Genomic DNA, 18970 nt, shown 5'->3' with positions numbered 1-18970 from the left:
AATGCTCTGATAGTTTTGGTGACTTGTGCACTTTCTTTTGTGGAGCCACAAGGGTGCACTAAATGTTTTTGGCAGGATTTCCATCAAGGACGTACGGGGCCATGCTTGGTGACTTATGTCATGTCTAACTTTGGAAGGTTAGTCAATCCACCTTCTTAGGATTGCACTTTGTGGGTATGGCTAGGTTGCTTGCATGTACAAGTCAAGTGCATGCACTTCCCTGCATTTCCAGACTGACATGCAGGGGTCATGATCACCTTTGTAACCTTTTTCTATATAAGGCTGTTAAGCCTCATTGTAAAGGGTTCTCTCCCTGCTGGCTTGAGCTTTCTTATGCTCTTCTCTTCTCATACAGACTTGTAATATTTTTTCATTTCTGCAACTGTAAGTTTGGCCTTTGGCCTTTGAATGAATTGAAACTACCATTCTTGCCTTACTTTAACTTATGCATGCTGTGCATGTGCTCTTACCTCCATTATAAGTGTATGTTTGTGGTTTTCTTTCACATGTATGATGTGTTAACTTGTTTTCTAAGTGTGACTTGTGGGAATCTTTCTCCTCTCTTGACACTAAGAAAATCCTAACCTCCACATGCGTTTGGGTCACTCATGCAATTGAAGTTTGTGCATCTCTTGGGCATTTCAATTGATTCCTTGTGCCATTTCGGGTGGGGAGAGGAACAATCTCTTCTTGGTGCATCACCTCCTTCTACTTCCAGCATCCTCTCTTCCCTTTACCTCTGCAAGTTGTTTAGGTAGGCTTAGGAATTAGTTTTAGAGTGTTGAGTTGGTTCAACACCTGCACCTATTTCAAGAAGGAAGCCGACCTTCTCCGGATATTCAACCCCTTTCGCAAGGTCCCACACTTCGAGGTTGTTTCCATGTTTCACAAGGTTGCTGAGTTGATTGCTTAGCAAGGGTGCAAGCTTTTGTGATAACAGTTTTTGGCACGTCCAGTGGGACTTCATTCAATTCACATGCTAAGGATTCAGTGCTATTCTTGGCATCTTGGCCTTTAGAGGCAGTCATGTTCAAGCACTTGGTGACTCTGCTCACAAGACCAGTCTCTTGCACGTGATTTGTTCCTCACTCCGGAACCTCAGGACCCCCAAGTTCCAAGGTTAGTGAAGCCACCTTACCCCAGAACCCCGAAACCCCCAGGTTCCGAGGTGCTTAGGCCCGGAAACTCGGAACCCCTAGGTTCCGAACTCCCGAAGTTCCTCACTCCAAACATCCGAGCTCCCGAGGTGCCGAAGTGGTCATACTCCGCAATTCCGAACCTCCAAACTTCGGAGGTCATTTGCGGATTTCATGCCCAGAATTCATACAAGGGCGTCTTCTAGAGGCAGTTTCCAATTCGTAGAGCTTCCATCTGTAGGCTCTAGAAGGCGGAGAGGTAGACCTTCATTGTCACCAAGTAGGGGTGTCAGGGTTGTAAACACTCCATCTCCCAGGTCTCGTTCTACTCCTCCATTTACAAGACCATTGCTATCAAGGGCTCCCACCACTCACATCAATAGACCATTGTTTCACATGGCAAGAAATCAGGTCTTTGTTACCTTCAATGGGGGGAGTCCCCTTATTTTGACTCAGTGGAATGACATACCAGTGGCTGCGTTGAAGAGTATTCCATACTTCACTGGTGAAATAGCTACTACGCCCATTGAGCACATTCAAGACATTGCAAACATCTGCTTTCCATAATATCACTCAAGATGATGTCGTTGTTAGACTCTTAGCCACATGTTTGAAAGGCAAAGCTTTGTAGTGGTATAGAGGGTTGCCGTCTAGCTCAATTCACAATTGGGATGAATTGGGGGAGAGGTTGTGCAACCATTTCAAAGACAAAAGTGATCACCTATCACTTGTGGAGCAGTTGACTACGATCAAGAGGGCACCCCATGAGTTCATGGGAGATTTCAATTTTAGATTCCATAAGACATGGAATAGAATTCCTCTAGTGAAGCCATCTCCAAATCATGTCTTCTTGTATTATCTTAGAGCTCTCAACAACGATATAGCTGTCATGGTACAATCAATGGGTCGAGCCTCTCTACCGGGTGCATATGACATAGCCATAAGAGTAGAAAATTGTTTGATTTAGGCTGGGAAGATAGCTCCAAGGCCTCCAATGCCTCTCTTCCCAGAAGCTCCTACTCAATAACCCACTTTGGCTCCTATCCCCGTGGCTCCCGCAGGACAATCATGCACACCCTCTACATCCTCCAATGAGCTCCATGAGGTCAAGGCTCTATTGCAAAATTTTGGGTATGAATTGGTGGCACTGAAGAGGCAGCAATCTCAGTATAGCAGACCTTACCAAGCACAAGGTCAGAATTATCAGCAAAATAGGCCATCCTTTCAGGGGAAAAACCAATTTAGCAATGCCAGGCCTTTGAATAGTGTGAACCCCACAACCGCAAGCAACTCAAAGGCGATAGTTCCAATGCAAAATAACCTCGCCCAAGAGCAAGATTGGTGACAACCATGTAATCAGCTCCACAGCCAAGGTGTATGCCAAAATGGAGGGTTTGTCCAAACCTTAGTGGTGCAGGACGAGCCGACCACTTCTGGCCAACATTATGAACCAAATCAGCCTAGTGTTGGCACTCAGGCTCACTTACAAGGAGACTCTACCTTCGTCAATTGGTAGGAGGTAGAATTCTGTGGTTTGAACCAAACAAATGGTGAGTCCATGTTGCAGTATGCAAGGTCAAAGAAGAGAGCCATGGAGGCTGCCTCACCTTCAACATCACCCTAAACTCCAACACCCAAGGTAGCCGTCCATGATACAAGCCAAAGTACCATGCAAGGGAACAAGAGGCAAGAGGAGGCCCAAGTTGTCCAAAGAGCAAAGGCCGACCTTGTAGCCTCAAAGGGGCCTCTAAAGTCAGCTGGTGTCCCTTTCAACATAGTTGATCAGATGAAGAAGACCAACCTCAACATTACTATGTGGGAGGCCCTTTCAATCCCATCTCAAAGGGATTTGCTTAAAGAGGCACTGAAGGATGTCAATCAGTCAAGTGATGAGACAACAGTCAACGGAAAGGCAGTCTCCACCAGTTTGGTGCAACCCAAGGAGGAGGAAGATTCAAGCAAGATCAACAAGCCTCCCCCCTTCTATCTCTCCTTAATCATAGGAGATAATTTGGTTCACAACTGCATGATAGATTCAGGAGCTAGTAGCTCAGTCATGCCTAAGAAGGTAGCTGATCATCTTGGCATAGAATACGAACCTGTGACCAAAGGGATGGTCCAGTTAGATGGCACTTCTATTAAGACAATAGGGGTGGTAAAAAATTTGAAATTAACCTTGCATGCATGCCCTGGTTGCACTATCTTGCAAGACATATCGATCATCGACCTCCCTACCTTCTTTGCCATCTGCCTGTCTAGAGATTTCATAGCCAAGATAGGTGGGTACCTGTCTTTTGACTGGTCCCATATGCTATTTTGAACAAGGTATGGTACCAAGGTCACCATAAGGGCAGAACCCATTGCCCAAAACCACATTGAGCCCTACACCCCCAACCCTATAAATATGAATTGCACTTTACATGAAGAGGGGGAGGAGTGTGCTGTCCGTGAGCCTGCTACTCTTTTGCAGGAGGTCCCTGATTGCTTGTTGGACGAATGGGCCAATGCTTTTCACTTTGATCCATTAGCTGAGACTGAAGAGACAGGGCTTGGCACCTATTGTATCCATGAAGAGGACTATCCCCGACCTCATCAAGACATAAGGAGACTCAGAGGGGTTATGGAACATGTTTTTTGATGGTTCAAGAAACAAGAATGGTGCAGGTGTTGGGGTGATGTTTGTGTCTCCTGAGCAGGAGAAATATTTTTTCTCTTTTAGGCTTCAATTTGGTTGCACCAACAATGTCGCTGAGTATGAAGCCTTGATCCAAGGTCTCCAACTTGCACTAAGTAGAAAGATGAGATCTTTGCAAGTATTTGGAGATAGTGAGTTGGTTTTTAACCACATCCAAGCCCAAAGTGTAGCAAAAAACAACCTACTCAAATCATACAAACACAGGGTTTGGGATTTGATTGAAGGATTTGAGGCCTTCAATATCTAGAACATTCCCAGAGGTCAGAACAAGCATGCTGATAGGCTTGCAGCGGTTGGTGCTCAATTCGACATACTAGCGCATGTTACAAGTGAGAAGGAGCAACACATCAGGCTTGTTGTGAGGCCTGCTGTCCCAGACAATCGAGTGAATTGGCAAGTGTTTGAAAGTGATCAGCAGATCGTCAACTTCTTGCAAAATGAAGCAGAATTTTCTGCCAAAAATCAATCTAAGCTGTGAGACCAGTATGGAGATCTGTAATGTCCCCTTCTTAGACCTGATCTTTGACTTGGTCATTATTGGCTTCAGGGCATGATTGAAGAGTTAAGTTGATATATTTAATTAAAAGGTCACGTTTTAATATTATATTCGAACGTTGACCCCTTGGCCTAGTCTATTGACTTTATGTTGTTTTGAAAAGTGGGCTTTTTGAGGGTGGCGCCTTCATTAAAGATTATTTTATTAATTTCCAAAGTCAAAGCAAGCTTAATGTGGGTGCATTTATCAAGGTATTGAATTTAATTAAAATATCAATATTAAGCTTGAAAGGAAAAGGACGCCATCTTGGAGAAAGGATTAGGGTTTGGATATTGAAGTGGATTTTAGGGTTTCGTGAAGTCAACAGGAAGTTATAAAAGGAAGACTTTGAGCATCATTTCACATTTTTGGTCTACAGTACTGTTATGTTGCCGGTTTGGCTCTGGGTTTGCTTCGAGGAATGAAGGCCTCCTAGCTTGGGCATCGCTTCTTGTTTGTAAGACAACAACTAGTGGTGATTTTAGTTTAGTTTGTGAGTTCCTTGAAATTTGTGCATTGTAATCAGCATTGTAGTTCTTAGTTTCTGATTTTTGCATATTAGAAGTTCCTGGGTTTTGCATGTTAGCTTCAGCAGATTGGATGTTTAATTCATAAATCAAAAAAGACAAAGAAATTCGTTGTGGTTATTGCATATTCCCTTCTATATAGGGAAGGCGCCCATGTGTGCCAATTTGTAGATTTATTTGTGAAGCATCAGATTTTTAAAAAAGAAATCGCCCTTTCCAGCTGGGTCGTACCTTTGCTGTCTTGGGAATTGTGCATTGAGTGTTAGATGCTTTTAAAGTCTGTTTTCTGTTCTTAGTCTGAGCGCCTCCTTTCTATTAGAGTTTTGCAATTGATATCAAGCATTTTGAATGAGTAAAGAGTGAGTTCCGAGCATTTCAAAGGAATCCTATGTTGCTTGTTATTTGTTGAAAGGTGCAGGTCTGTTAAATCAGTTTGGAGAAATCTGCAATATCTTTATTCGATGGTGGTGAGAGTTCTTTGAAAGCGATGGGAATGCTTCATTGAAGATTTATTCAAGTCTGGAGAAAAGGTTGGATCTGTTTATTGCCATTTTCGTTAATCTTACTTCTCAGCAAAGGAATTCATTAATATTGTACCTCTCTATTTATATGCTGATACGTATTGTTTGCAAGATTTCATCTTTCATAGTGTAAGCTGGCAGTAGTACTGACAACAGAGTATAATCTTGCTTTATCAAATTGTAATGCTCTTCTTACTTTCAGCATTTGATATTGTATTTAATTGACCTCCCCCCTATGGTAGCTACTTTCCCATTCTGGGTTGGCAAGCACATTCTGGGTGTTGAGTATTTCCAGCTTCCGCATTTCTTTTCAAGCATTGTTTTGTAATCACTCCGCCATATGGTCGCCCCTCACTCCATTCTGGATTGGGTAGCACATACTTGGTGTAGAGTTCCCTTTCAGCATTTAGGGTAGAAGATCCTCTGACCATATGCTCGCCATCATCGGCGCCATTCTTGGTTAGAGTTACTGCATAAGCAATTTGTTTTAGATCCTCTGACCAATACTCACACCTTGCCCACAACGGGATCCTGGTGTACATTCTAATTAGAGTTGCTTCAGCACGTTTTGGTTTATCTTCTAACCTTAACGGGTGCATTGAATGTAATTTGTAATTTGTACAAACGAAAAATTTGGCTCGGAATATTTCAAGATCAAATCATGCATCTCAACTCCAACAAGCTGCCTAAAGGACTAGTTACCTTGGAAGGCATTTTCAACTCGGATGATCAATTGAAGAAGAAAATGAACTTGGCTGCGAAGAGGGGTGATTAAAAGCCAGTTGTCGTTGCTGAGGGTAGGTCCTTGAATTTGGGCAAGGTATGTTCCTCAACTAAGCAAGAGGCCTTTGTTGAGCTTTGCCAACAATATGATGACATAATTGCTTGGACCTATGAAGACTTGAAGGGTTTTGACCCTATCTTAGCCCAGCATACCATAGAGCTAGACCCAGATGCAAAGCCAGTTAGACAAAAGCAAAGGCCAATAAACCCCAAAATTGAGCCACTAATGAGGAAGGAGCTGACCAAGCTCATAGAAGCCAATATCATCTTCCCTATCAAGCACTCCTCTTGGGTGGCCAACCTTGTCCCTGTAAGGAAGAAGAATGGGGAAATCAAGCTATGTGTAGACTTTAGGGATCTCAATAGAGCCTCCTCAAGGATCACTATCCCCTTCCCTCTATGGAGGAGATTCTCCAAAGGGTCAGTGGCTCGGAAAGATTTTCATTCTTGGATGGGTATTCAGGCTACAATAAGATCTTGGTCCAAGAATCATACCAATACAAGACTGTATTTACTACTAAGTGGGGTACCTATGCTTATTGTAAAATGCCCTTTGTGCTAACCAATGCGGGTGCCACATTCCAAAGAGCAATGGACATGGCTTTCAAGGGTGTATTAGCAAAGTTTGTGCTTGTATACCTTGATGACATAACTATTTATTCGAAGCATGCAGCTGACCATCTTGGTCACCTTGAACAGGTGTTCATGAAATGCAGGGAGTATGGTGTGTCCTTGAACCCTAGCAATTGTGTATTTGCTACTGATCAAGGAAGATTGCTAGGACACATTGTATCCAAGGAGGGTTTGACCATTGATCCAGAGCGAGTGGAGGCAATTCTTTCTCTTCCACTCCCCAATCACAAGGAAGGATTGCAAAGTTTCCTTGGTAGGATCAACTTTGTGAGGAAATTCATTCCCAACCTTGCCACCATGGTAAAACCCCTCACTTCCATGTTGAAGAAAAATTTGGCTTTCAGTTGAACCAAGGAGGGAAGGGCCAGTTTCGAAGAGATCAAAAAAGCAATTGCTTAGGCCCCTACCCTTGTCAATCCTAATTATGAAAGGGATTTATTCCTCTATACCTTCGGAGGAGAATCTAGCATCTCAGCTGTCCTAACACAGCTGAACGATGGCAATTTGGAGCAACCTATTGCTTTCTTTAATGAGGGGCTAAATGACTATGAGCTTAAGTATAGCTATGTAGAGAAGCAAGTCCTCACTGTTGTAAGGGCATTAAAAAAGTTCAGACACATGTCCAACAATAGGATCCAACTCTTAGTTCCGCATGCAAGTGTCAAGGATTTCCTTCTTAACAAGGACATTAGTGAGAAGAGGGTTGGGTGGATAACCAAGGTCATGGAGTATGACATCAATATCAAGATCACAAAGCTCGTAAGAGGCAAGGGCCTATGTGAACAACTTGTCTCATCTTCTGAGACTACTTCAGAGGTCGCCCTTGTGTTATAAGAGGATCAACTAATTGGCAACAACACTCAATTCAGTTGGGTAGGTGACATGACCACCTTCTTAAGGGAAGGTAGATACCCCCAAGGTCTAGACCGAACCAAAAGAAGGCATTTCAGGTTGCAGGCCATTCTCTATGTCTTAGTGAATGGCACTCTTTTCCGAAAAGACTCCAATGGAGTCTTACTAAGATGCATCGAGCAAAACCAAGTCAGCAGACTGTTAGAGGAATTTCATGATGGCTCTTCAGGGGGCCACTTCTCTGCAAGGACTACGACTATCAAAATAACGAGGGCTGGTTATTATTGGCCATCCTTATTTAGTGACTCACATAGATGGGTGAAGAATTGCAAGAAATGTGCTCTTTTTTCTGGGAAGCAAAGACTAACTGCCCTACCTCTTCACCCCATCCAAGCAGATCAACTGTTCGCCCAATGGGGTTTAGATTTCATTGGCATGATAAATCGACCTTCTAGTGTTGGCTATAAGTGGATCTTGGCCGCAACAGATTACTTCACTAGGTGGACAGAGGCAATTGCATTGAGGGATGCCACTGAGGCCTCAATGTTGGAATTCCTTGGTGGAATGATGACAAGATTCAGTGTCCCCTCCACCATCATATCAGACAATGCTAGGGCATTTGTTGGAACCCAAATTAGTTCTTGGGCAGTTAAGCATGGTGTATACTTGAAGACATCATCCAACTATTACCCTCAGGGTAATGGCTTAGCTAAATCTTCCAACAAGAACCTCATCAGGATAGTCAAAAGGACAATTGAAGACAATCAGAGGGCATGGCATATTAAGTTGAAGGCAGCCTTATGGGTTGACAGGATCACACCTAAGAGGGCAATTGGTAACTCCCCTTTCATGCTAGTAAATGGGAGGGAAGCAAGACTCCAGCTTCCCTAGAATTACCTTCTCTTGAACTAGCACATCAGATGGAATTAACAGAGAATGATGCCATGACAGTAAGGCTAGCAGAGCTGATGGAGCTAGAGCAGGTTAGAAGTTAGGCTATGCATACACTTGAGACTCATCAAGGGTAAGTCAAGAAATTTTTTGACAAAAAGGCGACTAATAGGGTCTTCAAAGAAGGAGATCTAGTCCTCAAGTGGGATGCAGACAAAGCCAAAGCTGGGCAACTCTCCAAGTTTGATGCTATCTGGAGTGGCCCATATGTCATCACTAGTTGCAAGGAGGCCAATGCATTTCATCTCTCCAAGCTTGATGGCGAAGTTCTTCCAATCCCAATGAATGGGATTCATCTCAAGCCCTGCTTCTGAAGAGGTTAGACTAGAAGTTGTTTTGCTTTCATAGGTTCTTATGCACATACCACGTTCTCCTTAAGAGAGTGTGTGCTTTAGTTTCTAGTTTTCCTCCAAGTGATGGCACACATGTTTTGGGTCTTTTCAATGATAGTGCCCAATGGATGCTCAAGGCTTCTGGACTTCATACTTAGCAGGCAAGCATCCCGCAGAAATCGCCAAAAATGTTGTCATTTTATGACACCCTTGGTCCATCAGTGAGAACCGATCAGAGATATGTTCCATGGACTAGCGCTGCCCCAGTTGATCGAGGAAATGCAATCATAAGGTTTGGAGTGTTGCCTTGTCGGAAGTTCCTAGGCCCTCTCTTTCTCCTTTTCACGGAACTTCAGAACCCCGAGGTCCCAAGGTTCTTTCCCCTTCTCTCCTTCCTTCTTGCTCCAGAACCCTGGAACCCTGAGGTTACGCAGTTCCCTTCCTTCCTGTTGATGTGTTTTCTAGGACAGCATCTAACACAGAATAAAGTCACCACGGTCACCTTATCCTCTCTTGATCAAGATTAGTCCACATGCTAGGATTGCTTAAAGTTCAAACGGCTAATTCCAAGGTTCCTTCAGTGCATGGACGTGACTCTGATGTTTGATGGGTTTGCTGATAACCCAAGGGGCCTTACGTCTGTTCAATTGGAGAGGACTCATGCAAGCTCAAAGATTTCTGCACGGATGATTTGCAATAAAAGCTCTGGTTTTGGATCTTTTAGATTTTTGAATTATGCAGAAAGTAAATAGGGGTAGGGTAGAGAAGATTATGCTAAAGCTTAATTAATCCTAAGAACAAGAGATGGGATCACTCATGCAAAATCAAACCACGCTTCGTTTCGCCAGCAGAGCACAACTACATGAAGGCGGTGCAATCTTCAAAGGGTGCATAAAGGTTTTTCAGATCATCAATATGGACCATCGGATCGAACAATCTCTACTGATGATCGAAGTTAAGCATGTACACATCAAAAGGGCTCAGGCTAACTTTGCATGGTGTACAACAATCAGCTGCACACCAAAAGTATGAGCTCAGATTCTGCAACAAGCACTCCTATCAAATCTAGTTCTTCTAACAACATATAAGCAAATCTAATTTAATTGAAGAGAGCAAGACCATGCAGATTGCCAAAGTAGAACAAGAATACACCATCAAAATTGAACAATGTATTAAGTTGGCTACTTCACAATCATGATTCAACAATCTTAGACAATAATCTCTCCTCCCTTTACAAATGAGGGGGGACACCCCTTTATATAGGCCTCAGGCCATGAAAACCCTAATTAGGGTTTCACCCCAGAAGATTCTTCACTCAAGGTGCAACAAGGTGGGAATCCGTAATTAATAACCCATTATGCCCATATACAATTAATTCAAAGAGCCTAAAACTGCGCCCGCTAGTACATTAAATGTGCCCCATGATGTTGATTATGCTTAGAATATAGCGAACACCTTCATAAATGCCCATTATTCTCCCGGCGATGGCGACATGCATGGAGAATCTGTCATAAAGTCATAATGAGAAGGCGGCATGCAAGAATATTCCTTATTTGATGACGACATGCATTGACTGGACCCACGCCTAGTAAAAATACCTTCAACAATAAGTACGCCACTACTATTCAGCCAAAAGACTTTCGTCCAAAAATGGACGACCATTATCCTGCTCATTAATGGCATATGCAATGAATCTGCCGACGACAACTTCCACCTCTTCGATGGAGACACTTGGCACATTTTCAATGTCAAATTCCATCAAGGCAATTTCTTCCTCGCTCTTGGAAAAGAAGCTCTCCCACTCCGTCATGACTTCCTGTGTCTTCTTCATTATATCGGAGAATGAAGAAACATTTTCAAAATGTTCCTTAGGGAATGAACCTACGAAGAAAAAATCGTGCAACTGAGATTTCAGGGAGTTCACCGTTATTCCTCCGTCATTGAGTTTCTTCGCAAACAATGCTTCTATTGCACTAATGATTTCCTCCTATACCCCTCTGATGGAATCCTTCAAGGTAAAAGAGTCAAGGCTGAATTTGTCAAAGGTGCTCTTTCCTGAGCAGATGGCGTAGAACCATCGAGGAAAGTCATAAGCTTCATTTTCTTGAATCACTTTCCCATCAACTAGAATTTGTCGTGGAACCTTCGTCAGAGTCCTGAGTCGAGGAATGGTTAAGTCCTGGTAAATGTGCACATCCTCCCATAGTCCTTCTGTTGTCTCTAGTCTGTTCAGGAGGGTCACAAACTTTGAATGAAGCAGAGCTAGGTCTTCAATGAATTTTCTTGCTTTGGTATAAACATCCTCTATCCATTCCTTGGAATTTTGCGCCATCGCTCTAATAACCTCTGCATCATCAACCACATCCTTAGGAAGGGAGGAAGGAGGAGTGAATGAAGGACTTGCTTCCCTGAGGGGTCTTTTGAAACTCCTGACGTACTCGCATAGGACTCTATTTTCTTCCCTCAACCACTTACATTTCGCCTTTGATTTCAGCAGTTTCTCCTTCATGGCCAAGGAAGATTCTTCGAAGTCTCCCATTACTTGACCTGTGGAAGCATGGCCAAGATCAATCTGTCTGATGACATAATCCTCCTGCCTGATTTCATTTCTATCTTTATCCACTGCAGCCTCAACAATGTGCAAGGTCTGGGATCCAGATTCTTCCCTGACAACCTTGGAAAATTTCCGAGGAGCCTTTCTTTCCGCTGGTCGATCCATCCTCTTCAACAATTCTTCCAATTCCTAAGCAAGATCGGTTTCCCCTTCTACTTCCCTCCACAATCGGCCTATCAACTAGTCTGGAGTGGGGATCGAGTGGCTATGATCCTCTACGCGCTCCTATTCCTGAGATTCTTCCTCCATTTCACCAAGGATGGCTTCCATGAAGCTGTCCTGGCGAGCTTCTTCCTGGTGTGGGGGACTTTCTTGCCTTTGACTTCTTGATCGACGGTGCCCTTGTGAAGCATTGATGCTGAGTATATTGGGTGCTAGCACGCTCCCTGGAAGTGGACCTGTGGTATGTGGAAACATCTCTACTTCCTGCACACTCGAGGAACTTACTGGTGAATGCTCCCTTTTCATCCTTGCTCTCTTTTGTGGAGGTTCCTCCTGCTGGACTTCCTGTTGAACCTCCTGTGGGATTTCTTGCTAGATATCCTTCTTCTTTGTTGTCCTTGGTCTCTTTGGGGCATTTTTTCCTTTATCCATTCAAGCTTCCCTTCCTGCCTGGACCTGCGAAGAGCTTTCAGTTGCCTCGCTGTGGGAATCCAGACTTCCCATTAGCTGATATGTTAGATGAACATTTTCTTCCACCAACTTCCTTATTTTCCTGTCAATCCAGTGCTTAGTAAATTTCAGCACTGGTCTAGCTAAGATACTCAAATCATCCATCTCGGGCTCTGACCAATCTGGCAATTGAACAGGTTGATCCTTTACTTTTTTGAATTCAGGTTGTGTCAAATCTGCATCTTCCTTCACCTGATCTGGCACTTGATAAATTTCACTTATCCTGATAGTGTCGAGGGGCAATCTAGAATGCATTCTCTTTCGGACCTCAAGGTCATCCTCGACACTTGCCCAATAATCCTCTAAGTGAAACTTGTGTATGAATTTGACGCCAACAACCTTTCCGATTTGGCTGTAAGGATCATATTGGGCCTTGGATGTATAAAATGGCAGGCGATAGAATGCCAATTCCCCTGCTGCACTTTCAGTAGCTTCCAAGCCTGGGCATATTTCCGTGAAGTCACCCAAGACAACTGGAAATTCAATTGATTGCTTCTTCTTCTTCTTTTGCAGCTGATCATAGGCAGTCCACATACTCCTGCTTGAACTCGAAGATGGTGAGAGTTTTTGGCATCTTGGAAGCGTGCGCTCTGGGCTTCAGCAACCACTGTTTATTAATCAAATCAGCACACCTAGCAGGTTCCGCTTCATATACTGCCTGAGCTCCGCTGCTGGTCCTGTACGTCATGGAATAGTGTGAAGGAATTCCGAAAGCCTCACCAATTGACTCCGGAGTCAATGTTGCCAACAGCTTGCCATCTAGCATTGAGATTGCCTTTCGCTCCAGATTGTAATGTGTCGCACTTTCCAAGACCAAGTTTGGGCACTGAATAGCAGGAGGAAAACCAGCTGCTGCAACAATTCCACTTTTCACAATTCTGATAGCTGTCGGAGATGGATTGTGCCCTGCTGTTCCGAACATTCGGATCTTGAATGCAGCCAAGTTGAATGTGCCCAGATCAGTATCGTTGATTTCATCCCATCTTGAATTCAACTAGGAATGAGGAAGAAAACTTTTCATTTCCGCTTTGATCAATGCCTGCTTGGAGAGAGTAGTTGCCTTGCTTGATTCCGCCATCTTGGAAGCACCTTGGAAATGACGAAAACAAAGACTAAGTATGACTACTCTTCACTTCTCCACTTCTTCTTTCTTGAATTATGCATGTGAGAAATGAAATGCCTTTCCAAACTTAATAGAATTCTTAAGAGACATTAAATTAGCAATTGCGTTCATGACGCGTCATACTTTCCTTAATAACTATGCCATGCAGAAGCAATTTCCCATGCAAGTGAGTTTGAATTTAGAAATTTCCTTAAATGCTCCAAGTCATGCATCATACTTGGAAGATTCTCTTCGCCAACTCGTTGATTTTCACTCTTTCCAATTTTGGAGGGAATTTGAAGGATTCTCTCAAGATTTGCTTGATTCCATTTTAACTTGTCGTCCTCTGCTTTCGAAGGAATTTCGATGTCTCTTTTCAACATCCCTATTTTTTAGGGATCCTCCTAAAATTTAGGAGCTAGGTTCATTGGATGGATAATTTCACCCCGATTCCGAATCTATAAAATTTTCCACACTCCATCGAGATTCGGTGTCTAAAAATAGCAAATTCAAAAATTTGCTCGAGGGGAATTTTACTTTTCATTCCTCCTTGACCTCTTGGATTCCATGCCTTAGGCAAAATTTCAATTTTTTTTTAGCTTGGGCGTTAAATTCACTGTCTTGGAATTTTTTATTTTTCACACCTTCCATGGAATGTCTATTTTGGCGCTACATCACTTCCTTGGGCGTGATTTTGATTAAGGCAAGGAATTCTCCACTCTTCATGTTTTCCATGTTGACCTCCATATGGCGCCTTTATTCTCCATTGGGCGCTAAAACCCACTAGGCAAGGAATTTCAACATTTTCATGTTATCCATGCACCCCCACTTTGGTGCCTTCCATCAACTAGGGCGCATTTCACCCTTGGAGAGGGAATTCCTTAAATTGCTTGTTGTCCATGGGTATACCATTTTGGCGCCCTCTTCAATGCCTAGGCGGAATTCTGCATAAGTCATGGAATTCATTGATTTCCATGCCATCCATGACCTCCTCTGTTTAGCGCCCAACTCCTTTCCACGGCGGAATTTTGACTAGGAGAAGGATTCTTGCAATTGTCCTTCTCTCCACGCACTCTCCATTCTGGTGCCCTCCACAAGTCGGGTGGAAATTTACCTAGGAGAGGGAATTCCTTGATTTGTGAATTATCCATGGGAATTCTAGTTTAGTGCCCTACACAAGGTTGGGGCGGCATTTTGCTTTGGTCATGGAATTCATTGATTTCCATGCCATCCATGACCTCCTCTGTTTAGCGCCCAACTCCTTTCTAGGGCGGAATTTTGACTAGGGGAAGGATTCTTCACCTTTTCCACCTCTCCTTGCTTTCCCCATTCTGGTGCCCATCCTTGGTCTAGGGAGGAATTCACAACTTTTTGTGAATCCTTGAAATCCTCTTTTTAGCGCCCAAGTCCACATCTAGGCGGAATTTCACCACCGTGGAGGATTAATGAATTTCTAAAACATTTCCTGTCCTGTCTCATCTAGCGCCTAATCATTTCCTTGGGCGGAATTTTCATTCTGGCATGGATTTTTTTTTTCATTCAATCTTCCAGACTTAGAACATTTTGACCTCCTTGTCATTTTGAAGTGTCTTCCTGAACCTTGGTGAATTTCTGAGCTTTCCATTCCTGAACAGATTCCCATACTTAGCCAAATTTTGACCACTGCCTGTTTGCTTTCAACTTTCCAGATTTAGAAGTGATTGTGCATGTTGACACTTCGCTGTCTACTAGCCTGATCCTGCCACGAATAGACTTTCCCGAAATAGAAGCTTTCAAAAATGTCAGAGTTAGAGCCCAAAACAGGACACAGGATGACTTACTAAAAATAGTAAGTTTGATTTTTGGCAAAATGACGACATTTCGAGACTTGGAAAAATCCTTAAAAAATAGGAACTTTCTAAAAATAGAAAGTTGCTCTGTTTTGGCTCAAATTTTATTGGGAGGTTCCTTGAAGGGTCTTGATTCCAGTTGTATGTTCAGTTTTCCAAAAACCCTAACAAAAAACCCCTAAAATCTAGGACAGAAGGCAGAAACCCTAAAAAAAGGGACAAAACAGGCCCTAGACTTCATAGAACTCGCTCGACAGAGAAGCAGATCAACTTTAACTGATCCCCGAACATCCGCAAAGTGCAGAGATTGACGAGATTGCCACCAAAACACACAAAAAACCAAGACCAAACGATCGAAAGGGCCTAAAAGTTAAGGGGGTCCCTATCTGAGATGGGGTAATGTGTGATTAGGTCACAACACTTCCCTAGCTTAGCCCCTCCTCTCCGTAGCCTTTCTCCCTCTTCCCTCTAATTCCAGAACCCCGAGGTTCCGAAGTTCCTCGCCCTTTTTTCTCCTTCCCTTTTCGGAACTTCGGAACCCCGAGGTTCTGAAGTTCCTAGCCTTCTTTTCCTTAACCTTTTCTCTTAAAGCTTTTCCTTTCCTCGGAACTTGGATTCCTTTCCTCTCCGTAGCCTTTCTTCTATCCTTGCCTAGAAGGTTCCGGAGTTCCCCTTCTCTTTTTAGCCCTTTCCCTCTCTATCTCGAAACCCTGAGGTTCCGAAGTTCATTTGCGTAGTTCCCCGGAACTCCGGAACCCCGAGGTTCCGAAGTTCCTTTTTTTCTCTTCCTCTCTCTATTCCGGAATTCTGGAACCCCGAAGGTTCCGAAGTTATTTCCTTAGCCTTTTGAAGTTCTTCGGAACTTCAGAACCCCGAGGTTCGGAGGTTCCTTCCCCCTTCCTTTGTCTTCCTCACTTCGGGAGTCTGCACTTCCGAAGTTTCCGAACTTCCTTTTGACTGGCGACACTTCCGGATGGCGTGATCAGCACTCAAGGCTTTTAATGCTCCGACAATTTTGGTGAGTTATGCACTTTCTTTTGTGGAGCCACAAGGGTGCATTAAATGTTTTTGGCAGGATTTCCATCAAGGAGGTACGGGGCCATGATTGGTGACTTATGTCATGTCCGACTTTGAAAGGTTAGTCAATCCACCTTCTCAGGATTGCTCTTTGTGGGTATGGCTAGGTTGCTTGCATGTACAAGTCAAGTGCATGCACTTCCCTGCACTTCCAGACTGACATGCAGGGGTCATGATCACCTTTGTAACCTTTTTCTATATAAGGTTGTTAAGCCTCATTGTAAAGGGTTATCTCCCTGCTGGCTTGAGCTTTCTTAAGCTCTTCTCTTCTCTTAAAGACTTGTAATATTTTTGCATTTCTGCAACTATAAGTTTGGCCTTTGGCCTTTGAAAGAATTGAAACTACCATTCTTGCCTTACTTTAACTTATGCATGCTGTGTATGTGCTCTTACCTCCATTATAAGTGTATGTTTGTGGTTTTCTTTCACATGTATGATGTGTTAACTTGTTTTCTAAGTGTGACTTGTGGGAATCTTTCTCCTCTCTTGACACTTAGAAAATCCTAACCTCCACATGCGTTTGGGTCACTCATGCAATTGAAGTTTGTGCGTCTCTTGGGCATTTCAATTGATTCCTTGTGCCATTTCGGGTGGGGAGAGGAACAATCTCTTCTTGGTGCATCACCTCCTTCTACTTCCAACATTCTCTCTTCCCTTTACCTCTGCAAGTTGTTTAGGTAGGCTTAGGAATTAGCTTTAGAGTGTTGAGTTGGTTCAACACCTGCACCTATTTCAAGAAGGAAGCTGGCCTTCTCCGGAGATTCAACCCCTTGGGCAAGGTCGCATACTTCAGGGTTGTTTCCATGTTTCACAAGGTTGCTGAGTTGACTGCTTAGCAAGGGTGCAAGCTTTTTTGATAACAGTTACCTAAGGCGAATGGTATAGATTGCATCTTTGTGTGGTAGTAGATAAAATTAGAAATATGTGCATTATATTCCATAGCTTCCGATTGTAAGGCCTCCCAAATTGCTGATTTATTTTTTCAAGAGCTATGGAAATGGTATTGGTTACTCAAGAACATTGTTAGTGATAGAGACAATAGGTTTTTGAGTCATTTTTGACAGAAATTGTTTCACTTGGTAGGAACAAAACTTATTCCAAGCACAAGTTATCTTTCCCAAATATAAACCGTGTTCAGGCAGAAAACAACTTGGCCTAAGTTGTTGTATTTTGGAGAGCATTTCTATAACACTTTACACCTCATGTCCATAGGTATGTCTCCTTTTATGGATTTGTATGGCTATGATGCCATGATATTTATGGATTTGGTAATCGCAAAAAATAGGGTACTCGGAGCTACAAATATGATCAGACAAAGCCAAGAGATATTGCAATCACTTAAGGATCATCTTTAGCATGCCAAGAATCAATAGAAGCTCTATGTGGACCAGCAACACACAAAATGAGTATTTGAAGTTGGACACATTGTCTACTTGAGGCTACAACAATACAAATAGTCTTCATTGAAAAAGAAAGGAGCAAAAGGGTGAAGCCAATATTTTATGGTCCTTGTATCTTGTTTATTATTGCGTCAATCCTGCATGCATTTGGTTATCCATTATATCATGATGCATAAGGCCCAATTCTATAGAAAAATTTGGTTGCTCATCACATTGAGGTCAAAGGAAAGTAGAAGTAGCTTATGAGCTAAAACTACCAAAGACTAGTAGAGAACACATAGCACCCTCCAAAGATTTTCCACCTTTGGATGAAAAAGGAAGACTCATTTTGATACTATAAGCTATCATACTTGGGAGAAAGTTGAGGAACCAAAGCATTACGGAATACTTGGTGCATTGGAAGGATTTGCTAGCAGAAGGTGCTACTTGGGAGTGAGCTGATATTTTGAAGCCTCCAAATTGTATTGCTTGAGGGCAAGCAATTTTGGGGAGGCGGACTATCATGTCCCCCTTTTCAATAAGTTTCTATAATAACCCAAAAGCCCATTTCCCATTTCTTTTGGGCTTAGGGAAATAAAATAAGAGATAATTTTATAATATTTTAAGCAAGATATTTTTAAGTTCTCATAAACTGACCATTTAAAGTGCTATTACAAATAGGGTGACTAGAACATGGTAGTAGGTGGTTTACCATAGAAGTTTGTTTTAATGATCCTTTGGTATGTAGGTAGAGCTGCGATTGAACTTTGTATATATTTTGTGAAACACAGCTCTATGTACCAATCTTTTAGCATGAAACTGCTTACTGTGAACCTCGCCAATATCTATGGATTGGGTAATGTCAGGGATATTTATTTTTTGTAACTATAAACCCCTTCTATGAATATATGTACAATTTGAAAAATTGAGGTTTAGATGATGAATTTTATGAACTTACAGATGCTTCATCATTTTGGAGACTTAAAAATTTAATCAATTAGTTAATTGATAGTTTACAACTTTCAACTTATTTTCATACCTGATTAAAGTCAGAATGTGGTGGCTAAGGGAATCATGAGCACAAGTATCTTGAGCTCTATTTTTCTGCTAATGTGTTCATACTCACAATCTCTTACCTTTTAGAAAGAGTAGGTAGCTTGATTGGGCCTGTTATTTCAGAATTACCTTTCCTTGACCTGAGATAGTGTTCTTGATTTGTACTTTCATTTCTATCAGCTGGATCAGTAAGAATTTGTGTTGGGAATTGAATGATTCATCACATTGCTGTTTAAGGTTGCTCAGAATGATTTGAGCACTTCATGATCTAGGGAT

The 18970-nt window shown here is 42.6% G+C and overlaps 1 protein-coding gene across 2 annotated transcripts in view; it reads left to right on the top strand.

The window, feature by feature from the left end:
• The window catches only part of LOC131044570 (histone deacetylase 14, chloroplastic), a 208165-nt gene that overhangs the window by 80879 nt on the left and 108316 nt on the right, over nucleotides 1-18970 (top strand). The window lies entirely within an intron of this gene.

This window comes from Cryptomeria japonica, chromosome 3 (genome assembly GCF_030272615.1).
Source record: "Cryptomeria japonica chromosome 3, Sugi_1.0, whole genome shotgun sequence".
NCBI lineage: Eukaryota > Viridiplantae > Streptophyta > Pinopsida > Cupressales > Cupressaceae > Cryptomeria > Cryptomeria japonica.
This window is presented reverse-complemented; position numbering and strand designations above follow the sequence as displayed.